The sequence below is a fragment of the Dermacentor variabilis genome, chromosome 4 (genome assembly GCF_050947875.1).
Source record: "Dermacentor variabilis isolate Ectoservices chromosome 4, ASM5094787v1, whole genome shotgun sequence".
Classification (NCBI taxonomy): Eukaryota; Metazoa; Arthropoda; class Arachnida; order Ixodida; family Ixodidae; genus Dermacentor; species Dermacentor variabilis.
In genome coordinates, this window is record NC_134571.1 from 187,122,106 (window position 1) to 187,134,473 (window position 12,368).

The 12,368-nt window shown below is 46.8% G+C and overlaps 1 protein-coding gene across 5 annotated transcripts in view; it reads right to left on the reverse strand.

Moving 5' to 3' along the window:
• LOC142580010 (lysozyme C-1-like) overlaps positions 1 to 12,368 on the reverse strand; it is a 137,937-nt gene that overhangs the window by 116,047 nt on the left and 9,522 nt on the right. The window lies entirely within an intron of this gene.

Consider the following 12,368-nt stretch of genomic DNA (forward strand, 5'->3'; position numbering starts at 1 on the left):
GTTGCTATCCGTGTCACATATCCATTGGTAAAGTAGCGTATGGCTGTTCTAGAGTCGCTGCAAATATGTGTCCACCGATTAGCCCGGATGGCTAAGGTGATTGCTACTTGTTCTGCTACTGTTGGACCCTTGGTATATACGGTGATGGCATCCCGTATGTTACCTTGAGTATCTACAACAACGGAGGTATGCGCATCCTTATTTTTAATCCAGGCAGCGTCAACGAACACCGCCTGCTGCTTATGTTGATCTATGTCTTGAAGGAGTGCCTTCGCCCTTGCCTTCCATCTCTCGAGGTTATGTGTCGGGTGCATGTTCCTAGGGAACGGGGTCCTCTTTATTGTTTCTCGCAGTCCTGCTTGCAATTGTGTTAATAATTCTCCTTCGTTGGTGTGGTTGTTAATTTCTACGCCAATTTCTTCAAGTAGCGCCCTTCTAGGTTGTGTCCCCATTAGTCTCTCCTAGTGGGCCACCTGTTGAGCCTCAGCTATCTCTTCTAGTATGTTATGCAGCCCTAGGCGCAATAAGCTATCATTGGCCGTGCCGATGGGAAGTCCTAGTGCAGTCTTTATAAGTCGTCTGATTAAAGCGTTTAGCTTGTTCTTATCAGCCTGTGTCCATTGCAGCATGCCAGCCACGTACGAGAAGTGGCAAAAGGCGAATGCATGTATCAATCTTATGGCACTGTCTTCTCCTAGCCCCTTATGCTTGTTGGTAACTCTACGCAGAAGCCTAACGACTTCTTCTGACTTGTTATAGATGTGTTGTATCATCCAGAAATTAGATCGATTCGCTTGCAGGAGAAGTCCTAGCACTCTAATAGTCTCCGCCTGCCTGATTGGTTCTCCATTCTTGGCGTATATGTCAGTGCGAGGTTCTTCCTCTGGGATATATCCGTTCGGCTTGCGTCCACGCTTAATGCTCCGCAGTACCAATAGTTCTGATTTTTTAGCAGAGCAGTTCAGTCCCATACCCTCAAGTGTTGTTTCCACCACATAAATACTTTCCTGTAGTTTGGTCTCTGTTTGTCGAATATTACCTTCGGCACTCCAGATTGTTACATCCTCTGCATATATAGCAAAGTGGATACCCTCAATCTGCGCGAGACCTCGAGCCACTTTTGACATTGCCAAATTAAATAACATGGGTGATAGGACAGACCGTTGTGGTGTCCCACGATTCCCAAGTTCCAGAGTTGTCGATTGGAGTTCGCCTAACCTTAGACAAGCAGAACGGCCCCCGAGAAAGGCTTTGACTATGTTGTGCAATCGTTTACCCAATCTCATCTCCTAGAGGATATCCAATATGGCCCTGTGCTTGATGCGATCAAAGGCCTTTTCTACATCTGGGCCTAGAAGAGCTCTCGTATGTAGCGGGCTAGCAAGAATAAGGTGATGTTTGATTAAAAGCATTGCATCTTGAGTCGAAAGTCCAGGACGGAATCCGATCAGGTTATGCGGAAGAACATTTCTGTTTTCTACATATTTAGTCAGTCTATTGAGTATGACATGCTCCATGATTTTGCCCAGACATGATGTTAACGATATGGGTCTTAGGTTATCTAGATTGAGTTGCTTGCCTGGTTTGGGAATAAGAATTGTGTTAGCGATTCTCCATTCCTTCGGATAATCACCTTTTTTCCAGAGTTCGTTGAAATACTCTGTTAAATATTTTATAGAATCATCGTCCAAATTTTTCAACAGCCTATGGGAAATGCCATCTGAACCGGCAGCAGATCTACTGTTGAGGTCGTACAGGGCTGCGCGAACTTCGCTTTCTGTGAAGTCTTGATCCAAAGGCTCACAGTCTTCCCCTGTATATTCAGGCGGGTCTGTACTCTCATTGATATCCTTAAGTGGTAAATACTTAGCTGCGAGCCGATCCAGAATGGCCTGCTCCCTTGTGTCCTGCCTCTCACGATGGACGAGTCGTGCTACTGCTGTTCTCCTATTAGATTTCATGTCGTTCTCATGAAGCAAATGTCTAAGTAAGTTCCAATTCCCACCAGGTCTGATTCGACCATCTATGGAATTACAAAGCTCATCCCATTGTTGTTTCTGTAAATTTCTGGAGTGTTCTTCAATCTCCCTATTCAACAATGCTATGCGCTTCCTGAGTCTCCTGTTCAGCCGTTGCGTTTTCCATCTTTTTAACATAGATTGTTTAGCTTCAATCAAGTGCGCCAGCCTACTGTCCATGATTTCTATATCCTCCTCTGTGGTAATATCCTTCGTTGCCGCCTTTACATCTTGCCTGAGCTAAGTGGTCCAAGTTTGGAGGGTTTTCTTTTCTCCTGTCTCTTTCTCAGCTCTGCTTTTCCTTGCTTTCCGAAAAAGATCCCAGTCAATGTAGTTAAAGTGCTCTATCTCATTACTTGGTGCTTGCAATAGTATTTGTAATATGTAATGATCACTACCCAGGTCAATATTGGAGTTATTCCAGCCAGCGTTCGCTAAGTTTGATACAAAAGTAAGGTCTGGGGTGGAGTCCCTGCATGTAGATGTAGCACCCCTAGTGGGATAAGCTGGGTCTGTGATGAGGGAGAGATTAATATCTGTAGCTAGGTGCCAGAGTCCATCCCCTTTTTTAGTATTCCAGCGATATCCCCAGGTTTGATGTGGGGCGTTGAAATCTCCTCCAATAATGAGTGGAGCGTGCTTAGTAACAGCCATAGTCTTATTAAGAAGTTCCCTGAAACTCTGTTTCATGTCGCTAGGGCTGCTATAAACATTAAGACAAAAGAGGCTTTGCGGTTTGCTTCTATTCCTTTTCAAAATTATTTCCACAAGTATTCTAACTTTAGTCCAAGGCGCAAATCATGTTCTATGTAAGCTATTTGCTTATCTACGAGCGTGGCTAGCCCCCTACCCGGCTCTTTGCCCCTGCATGTCGCTTTGTATCCGAATAGGCTGGTCTCATCCGCCAAGGTTTCCTGCAGCATAATTATTTTCGGTTTGTCTGGAGAGGTATTTATTACCTGCATGAGAGGTGCTTTTGTGTGATGTAATCCTCGGCAATTCCATTGCCGCACGGTAAAGTTCCCCCTGCTAGCCATTGCTTATAGAACCTGCCTTACTGCTACCCGCTATAGTACGCTTCGTAGAACCCCCCGACGCACCAGGGAGCGATCTGACGCTTTCTGCTTCTGAGGGTAGGTATTCGTCATCCTCGCCTTGCGCTTCTACTTTGGTACGCCTCTTTTCAGCCGTCAGTCTCAATTTCCATAACTTAACAACTTTGAAGGTAGTTTTGTCTATGGCATCTCTAAGTTGTTTAATCGCTTCCTTGATATCTTCCAAAGCAGAGCACACTGTCGTTTCTACTGGGCTTATTGCCCGCTTCTTTGGAGCTGGTGTGTTTTCTTCATCCTGACTGTTGTCATTATTCACCGGTTTGGCTATTGCTACTTTTGTGGACCTAGTCTGCGAGTTCTTGCGAAGTTCTACAACCTGCTTAGTAAGTTCTTCATTTGCCTTTCTCAGATACATTACTTCTTTAATTAGCTGTTCTGCCCTGGCATCATTATCTCCGACCGGCCGCTCCGCACCGCTCTCCGCAGCCCTCACAGTACCTTTCACTTTGTCGGCCCAGGTTGTTCCAGATGTCGTCTTGTCGCCAGGCGTCTGCCCTCCTCCTTCGAAGCACACCTGCACTTCACGTCATCTGGAGCGGCTTCTGCCCTTCGACGGTGAGCGGCGTCTTGACCCTGTGGGGCTCCTTGAGCGCGTGCGCCCCCTGGTGCCCGTTTGGGCATCCCATTGCAGCTGAGCTGATGTCGCCCCGATGCAGCTCTGTTGCGTTCTCGTCGTCGAATTCGCACCACGTATGGAATTTGGTACCGCTGTCGGCAAGTCTTATCCCCAGTTGGGTGGCACCCTCCACAGAATTTGCAGTTAGGCACACACGTGTGATTGTCCTCCGGGTTTTGAGTTCCACATCCTCTGCACTGTACCACGTCCGGTGTTTGACATACATCTGATCGATGTCCAATCTTTCCGCAAGCATAGCAGACATCAAACTGCTTCCTATACAGGTAGCGCCTTACAAGGGTCGACCCGTCTCTGACATAATTGGGTACCTTGAGCCCATCAAACAGAACAATGACCGAGCCCGTGGACTTAATACGTTTGGCTACCAATGCCAGTGGGTTAAAGTCATGCACAATGTTCTTCGGTATCGTGGCCTGATTGTCTCTGAGGTCAACTCCCCGAATCACCCCTTTACACGTGGTATGCGGAGCTGTCTCGTAGGCGTTCACTTCATATTCGGTTTCCACTATAACGATTGACCTGATTCGCACATACCTGGCAGCATGACTGTGATCTGCTGTACTAACCACCACGATGTTTTGCGTGAAGTTAGGGCAAACGACATCCTCTCGGGCTTGTTGCGGAGCCAGGCCCGATGCTTTAATAATCGCCACGCCTATCGCTGTAGTGTTCACTTTGCTCAAGTTGAGACCTTCTCGTGGACGGATGATGACTTTTTGCTGTGCTCCTCGGGCAAGTGGGGCATCCTTGATGCCTTGACAATCCGGTTTTTGAACATAGTGGTTGTAGATCCCTTGTTCTTGCTGCTGTTGCCTTGCTCTTGCTGGCCCTGCGGCGATGTTTTCTCATCGCCAGCAGTCCTTGTGGTGGAGCGAAATTTTCGGCTTGTCACAATTTGCCAAGCTAGATCTTCCTCATTCTCTTCTAACCCAGTAGCGTCTTCATCTTCCATGCGCGTTTCCGCCATACCGGCCCGGTGGGGCCAGTAGGCCTACTTTGGTCTTGCACCAAGAAAAGCCAGTAAAAGTCCAAAAATGGAAGTCCCACCTTAAAGAAAGGTGTCCACAAATTCCCGGTGACTTCACAAATGCAGTGATGTGCTTGAATTCGTGATGGTGGCAAAGATGGCTGCACAAACATTCAAAAACGACGGAGCCGATGTAAGGGACGTCCGTACCTCGGCTTCTTCTTCTTCCCGTCCAACACAAATGGGAAGAGCACATCATTTCCAATCTCTCGTCACGTGGCAGCCGTCGGCATCTGCAGTGAGCACCAGTTATGATGAGGAGGGCCTTCTAAAATTCATTCCTAAATAAAAGAGAAATGAAGTAAGCAAAACATACGAAATGCACGGATAACTCGCCACCTAGCACTTCATTACCTGCTAACAGCACGCAAGTATTAGTATAACCAACTTAAAACGATAAGCAAATGCCTATAAAACATAATTTAACTGTGCGGTTTTGCGCGCCAAAACCACGATCTAATTATCAGGCACGTTGAATATTTTTACCGCCTGGGGTTCTTTAACGTTCACCTAAATCGAAGTAACGAGAGTTCTTTCACAACGCTCCCACTGAAATACATTAGCCACGGTCAGGATCAAACCCGTAACTCTAGCTCAACAGTGAAAGGCCATAGCAACTAGATTCATGGGGGGGGGGGTAATAAGCTAATACATTTTTACAAACCTTTTACATAGAGATCATTCTGACATTTGGCCAGCCGTGGGCTGATCCATTTTGCATTGGTGTATATCCACTGTTGAAAGCTTTCCTATTCATTTTCCTTCCTCGTCAGGTACTCGGTGCAGTATAAAAGAAACGGAGTACATTCCATAGTATCTTCGCCCATAATTACATTCTATATACATGCTTGCTATGTTTACGTATAAAAATCTGCACGTAAGTAGAAAATAAGAAACGGTCGACTTCATTCGATTTGTGTGGCGTTGAAGGTACCCAAACAGGTCAATTAAACCGCACAAGTACCGCAACATTCGTGCACCCTGCCTTAAGACAACGAGGTTGTAGGACCTTCCACAAAAGTCTGCACGTGAAGTAAATGATTCCGGCAGCTGGTGAAATTCGTACTTTAAAAGCCATGGCTATATCCTGAATGCACATTCTAGATGCAAGATACCTGAAAATAAAGTAATGATGAGTGCTCTACAGTGTATAAGGGGATTATTAACGAAAGTGACAAATAAATAAATATACCTGGTGGTTATCGCAAGCCTCGCTTTTGATGGCACGGATTCTCTCGTGACCAGCCATTCGTGGTAGTTCTTCCTCCACAAGCGAGTGGAGCTCCTCGAACTTCTCACGTGTTTTCTGTAATACTTCTTGAAGTACTCTTTGTCGCCTGCCATAAGAAAGGACATCTGAGGGCAAATGCAACAGTTTGAGAAAACAATAATATCATGCCAAAGCATTATTAATTAAAATTTGAGTAAATGCAACTTACCGAAATGTAGAATTCTGATTCGACCAGGCAATTTTGCCACAAGGGCCTTACCCGCCAGCGCCGCTCAATTGGAAGGCTCAACAATATCTTCTTTTTTTTTTGCAGAAGATACTCTTCTATTTGTAGAAGCTGAAGGTACTCGTCGTCCCAAGTGACGCATGCTTCCATTAAATAAGAGTCGGCGTCGCTCGAATCAGACATGTCCGTTGGTGCCTCCGAAGTGCTGCTTGTTTTCAAGTGTCGTTTTCGAGCTTCGGAGCCAAATTGTCAGCACGTGCTGTTTTCTTGTTTTTGCCTCTTTCTTAGCGACGGTGGTGACACCCATATGGGTCCTGACAGACAGGACGAAACGGCGCTCCGCACGTTTAGTTCTCAGAACATGTAGTTTTCTCTAGCTTGTTTATAACTCCGAGATAGCGTGTTCGTAGCTACGAGGGCATACTACTACGAGAGGCGAAAAGGGGCGCCTGCTTAAATTTGAAAGCCGGGCATATACCTTCAGGCCTCTTTCATCCAGGTGACAGCTATGATAAGTGTAGCTGTGGAATGTCATTCACGGTTCATCGTCGTTTCGGCGCCAAAGAACTGGCGACGAAACCACGCAGTGTCACCTCAAGACAAATGAAAAGCAATTAAGCATAAAGAATGAGATAAGTTTTGTGACCCCAAACCGTCACGAGTCATCCGTCATGGGCAATACACTAACTGCTGCAAAGGGCCTCTGCTGGCGACGTTGTGGGAACAGCGTTGACCACGGTTTCGCATGAAATTGCACGTAAAGACTTCGGCATGTAGTGTGTTCCGAGAATCATGGAGCCGTTCTTGTAAACGATTATCGTGTAAATATGCGCATAAAACTTGATTTTCTAATCTCTTGGACCTCGCGCTGGACCTCTCTCTCTCTCCCAGCCCCTGGCATGGCACCAGCCACGGAGCCCAAGTGGAGGCTCGGAACTCCGACTTTACAACAACGTACTTCAAGCTGAAATCGCGGAAATACGAAGCAACCCCCTGTTTTCCTTCCATATGACTAATTCTGTGTGCGTGTACTTAGCAAGACCTTTAATCTTCCGCGTGTAAACGGAAATAAATGTGAATAAGAATGTTGTATTAGCAGTTACACACACACTATTTCTTTTTGTGCAAGGTTTACAAGCTCAAAAGTGGACCGCCAATTTATTCAAACCCGCAGCTCAAGCGCGCCAAAACATGGAAATGTGGAGCAAGGCGCAGCTCTTGAAGACCACTAAAACCCGCGGCTCACGGGCGCTTTCCGCAAGCAACACTGCGCTGCACACCGGCGTGCGTCGCTCCAAAAAGGAGCGTGTGAAACATGCTTTAGTCGACGTGAGGAATACAAAATATTTTTGTACGTTTGATAAGCGTTGTGTTATAGTAAATTAACCTGAGTAGTATGAAGAGATAAAAAAATGTGTTGTCATATTACAGTCTGCAATGTGTGAATAATTACTCTGCATGTTTGCCATATTGTAGTGCAATAAAAATAGCCTGTTGTTACTCTGAACAACTTGTTGCCTTTCCAGTGGCTTTGAATTCTGCACCCCCCCCCCCAAGGCTCCAAAAACCAGCGCTCTTCTCCTGCTGCCACCAGCCACTGCTCATTGTCTTGTACGAAATAAATGTGACCTAGAAGCTCGCGCATCTTTAATCGTTTTCCACTTGCAGATTTGCTGCTACGAAGCAGCTGTTAAGATTGCGGTATAAATCGCAAGAATAAGCTTCGCATAAAATGTGCTCATGTGAACCTTTGAAATGCGTTTAAATCTACGTGTCTGTGCCCCATATATCGAAAACGCGCTCCTGCTGTGAACGATCGTTAGTGATGAATGACCCTCACGGTCAACGGTCACTGATATAACTGCAGGCGCGATAGTTCTCTTGGCGAAGATTATTATACGCCTGGTTTCCGCAGCCAAAATGTGCTCACATAATTGTCCACCACACCAGTGTGAACTTTTCTTTAAACACCTTTTAAAACATTTCTTGCCTCCCGGCATCCGCGAGAAAACTTCATATGCATGCTGAAAAACATTGCCCCACTTTTTGTTGCCAAGTAATACGCATTTGCTCGCGAACTTTTGAGATATTGGAGTTACAGGCGCAGTCAGGATTTTATATAGAGGGATCGACGAGGATCCTACTCCTTATATCTACGTTCGTGCGTGTTTGTGTATGCGTCTATATATTTACATGCAAACTAAAGGTTTCGGGGGGTTGATACCCCTCCGGCTACGCCAATCGTTCGAGCGTAGCCTGCATTTCAAAAACGGAAGACACTTTGTCGAGACTAGAGTGCGAAACGCCATTGCCAATGGCGATTTGTTGCGTCGGATACACCACGGAGGCACACAACTCGTACACTGTTATGCGAATGTTTGTTGGTTTATTAAATGCCTGCAACGTCGTTTACGCCTATGTCTATTATTTCGATGTCCTCTGAGTCCATCGTTACAAAGCTGTCATCTGAGAGGATGTCGGCTTGCAACTCATGGCCGGTGAACTCCTTGTGCTTTGTGGGTCCGCATCCAGGATGGCTGCTTTGCAGCGCCGAACTGTTGCAGCACTGTTTGTGGATCAGGTGGAGACGCGTCTTCCATGGCGGTGCCGGGGTGTAGTTGGCCATCCTCATCATCCAATTCGCTCGATTGACTTGTACTAGCTCGGCTTGCCTCAGCAAGATGGCGCTCATGACGCTTCCGAGTTTCATTTGCCTTGGTACCCGAAGATGCAGCGAGTCGCTTCAAACGCATTGCCTCTCCTGCGTTGGCCAGTCACGTCCCTGGACTCTGTGGTGTCGGATGCGCCTCGCCGCCCTGATGCATGCGACGTATACGCTCAGCCTCTCTTGAGCGCCGCTTGCGTTCAGCGGCTGCCGCACATCGCGTCTTGGGAGACACTGCTTTGGCGAGACGTGGGATCCTTCCCACACAATACCTCAAAGTAAACTGCCGCCACCGCAGCCACCACACCACACCCAAGCAGACGGTCGCCACGCGCGCCTCGCGACAGTGACGTAAGGCCACAGCGCCCAATCGGGAGGCCACCTCAAGCGCCTGACGACAGTGACGTCAGGGCGCACCGTCGAAAACAGGGCCGCCATGCGTGTCAATGTGATGAGTCATCCCGCGCGGCGCCGAACCACCCCGCCATCCGCACTTGACGACAGTGACGTCACGCACACGAGCCAATCAGGAGGCGCACACCTGTGCCTAGCGACAGTGACGTCGCGAGACAAAGGAGACCAATCAGGAGGCCGGAAAGCTGTGACAGTTTCTGCTAACGGCGGATGACCTTGACAATGAGCCATTAAAGGCTTCCACCTTAAAAGTGTCATCTTGCTCAGCGCTTGCGAACAAGTGCTGCCTGTAGCTCGCCACCAGCAGACAAAAAAGCAACTGGAACACTTCGCGGCATTTGCCTCCTGCACGCGCGAGGAGTCGCTTCGCTGCACAGCTGGAAAATTCTGGAACTCTGCTCCTTGCGGGAGCATATGCAGGGACGCTAGACCTATCAGACAACTACCGCTCTCTCTAGTAAATGATGACAAGTAGCTGAAAATTGGCGCGGCCGGGTTATAGGGGATCGGTGCTAAGTGTGCATAAACTCATGGCCAGACAGGGCCGGCTGCGACCATAACATAATATTGGCCCATTTCGCTGGGGCGGCATTGTATTCCCGCATTGCTTGCGGCTGCATCTATACCTTGGCCGTCGCGTCGCGTTCTCTTTCATGACAAATGCAGCATGCGGTTCCTGCTCGTTTCTGGCGCTGTGTCAGGAAGTATTTCCTTCGTCTACTTTCGCGCAACTGATGTAGAGACGCGCGAAACATCTTGACGATGATGCACTACCGGAACTGATCGCTCGAGAATATCGCCCTTGAATACAACTTACCTTTGAACGTTACCTTTGATTTTCGCGTGCCGTCGCGGCATATAGTCAACTCGAGAAAGCGTTTGTCAAGCAGATCTTAATGGGTGACTGTGCTGTTGAAGCGCAGCTTCGTCTACTGCGGTTTACATGCTTTGTGCGCGTTGGCTGGTCCTAGTCGCACTTGCCTGCCGCGATGCACGCTTGCGCTCCGAAAGCTGGGACAGGAAAGATGTGTTCGGCCTTCCTCTACTCAGCGTTGTGTACTGCGCAACCATTGCTCGTGCTCGGGTACGTATTCAAGCACCCGACTGCCACGCAACGCATCGGCATTGTTGCAATTACTGAAATCATGAGCGCAGATTGCCCGGTTGAAACACGAGAGGAAGGCTCTACTACGGAAGTCCCCATTCCTAGCATCCTTCCTCCCATTCCCACTCGCCTTCCTAGAACAGCCCAGGTTGTCATCCACAAAGCAAGAGCTAAGGCATCTATTACACCGGATGTTCTGAACAAGTGGAGAAGAACACAAGTGGAGTGCCCCAACTGCTCTGCGAACGTCGATCTTAAACGTATGATCTGGTCCTGTCCTGCCACAGCCACCCTCAGGGACAAGCACACCCGACCTCTAAAGGTGGCATCGTACGAAGACTGGGTCGCACCTCAAGCAGATGCCACCAGAAGAATCAACGTTTTGCTGTCCTTTGCGAAGGAGGCAGGCATCCTTCCTTTCACCTGATCCCCTACCCCTATCTTAGGCCACGGGCCATCCCTTCTAATGAAAGTTTCAATCAATCAACAGTGAAAACGCTAGTCATCTTGCTAGTGATGAGCGAGCAATGCACCTGGCTGCTTAGGTGCAACATGGCGCAACTTAGAGATCAGCAGTCGCGTAGGGTTCTTCAATGAGCGCCGTATTCGCATCGCTACCGCTTTGCCGCCAGGTGCACTCGTCGTCTGGATAGGCGCTGTCTAAAAGCTGCTAATAACAAAATTAGGCGATCACCAGCCCTGCGGTTTTACCAAGATTACTTTCAGAGTATACTCGGGCATTTATAATCAATTTAGCCCAAGTGAAGGTTCACTGCAGTTGGCCTTTGAGGACTACTTCAGTTTCAGTTCTGATTGTTTGCGTCTCTTCTCTTGATAACTGTCTTTTATTTATTTAGACATAGAGAAGTCACCTTTCGGTAATTTGAGCAGGGTGGTACAAAAAAAATAGAAAGAAAATGGCGCTTACATGAACATATAGTAGTTACAGATTATACAATAGATAGAGCCTATAAAGGGCACAAGAAATATAAGAGGATCAATGTTTACATTATGGGGTTCCGCTTTAGAGTACCTAAAACCTTTGTTCAGAGGAAAGTAGTGGCAATAGGATACAAGTAGGTACAGTTCACTTCAACACAATTCAATTAGTAAATTAATATTATAACTGTGAGAAAAACAACTATAACGAGGGTGCTAAAACAATTGCATTAGTTAGCTTATTCCAGTCGACTATGGTGCGAGGAAGAATGAATACTTAAAGCGATTATTGCGGGTACGAAAAGCGGTTATAGTAAGGTCGTGTTTCTGCCTAGTTGAGTAGCCTGAAGAAAAAGAAAAAATATCACCTATGTTAATTTTATTATGGCCATTAATTGATATAGGAACTTAAGCCTTGAACAACGGTATCTTAAAGGTAAGGGCGCATTTAGAGCTCTGTTGAAAAGGTCCGCAACTGAAGTACTTCAAAAGTGTTGCATATAAAACGCGTCGCTCGCCTTTGCACTGTTTTTAATTTGTTAACATTAAATTTAGTAAAGGGGTCCCATATGATCGTGGCGTAATCTCAGATTGGTAATACAATTGATTTGTACGCTAAGAGGCGGACAGAAGGACTTTAAAGCTTGAAAGCACGCCTAAAGAAACTTTATAATTTGCATTTTTATATGTGTTATGGGCTTGTTCCAGCTCAGATCGTTATATATAGAAAGCCCCCGGTACTTATAATTAATTACTTCAGAAAGAAATATATCCTTAACGTTGTACCTAAAATGCAAAGGTATTTTCTTATGAGTAATCTTCATGAAGACACTTTCGTCAAGGTTAATAACCATTTGCCATTCTACGCGCCAGGAAATGTCTGATTCAACAGCTACTGATTGTATGCGCGCTATTAACTTCAGAGTATAAAATACAATCATCTGCATAAAGCTTGACTTGAACAGGAGTTTGGGTCACAATATTATTAATA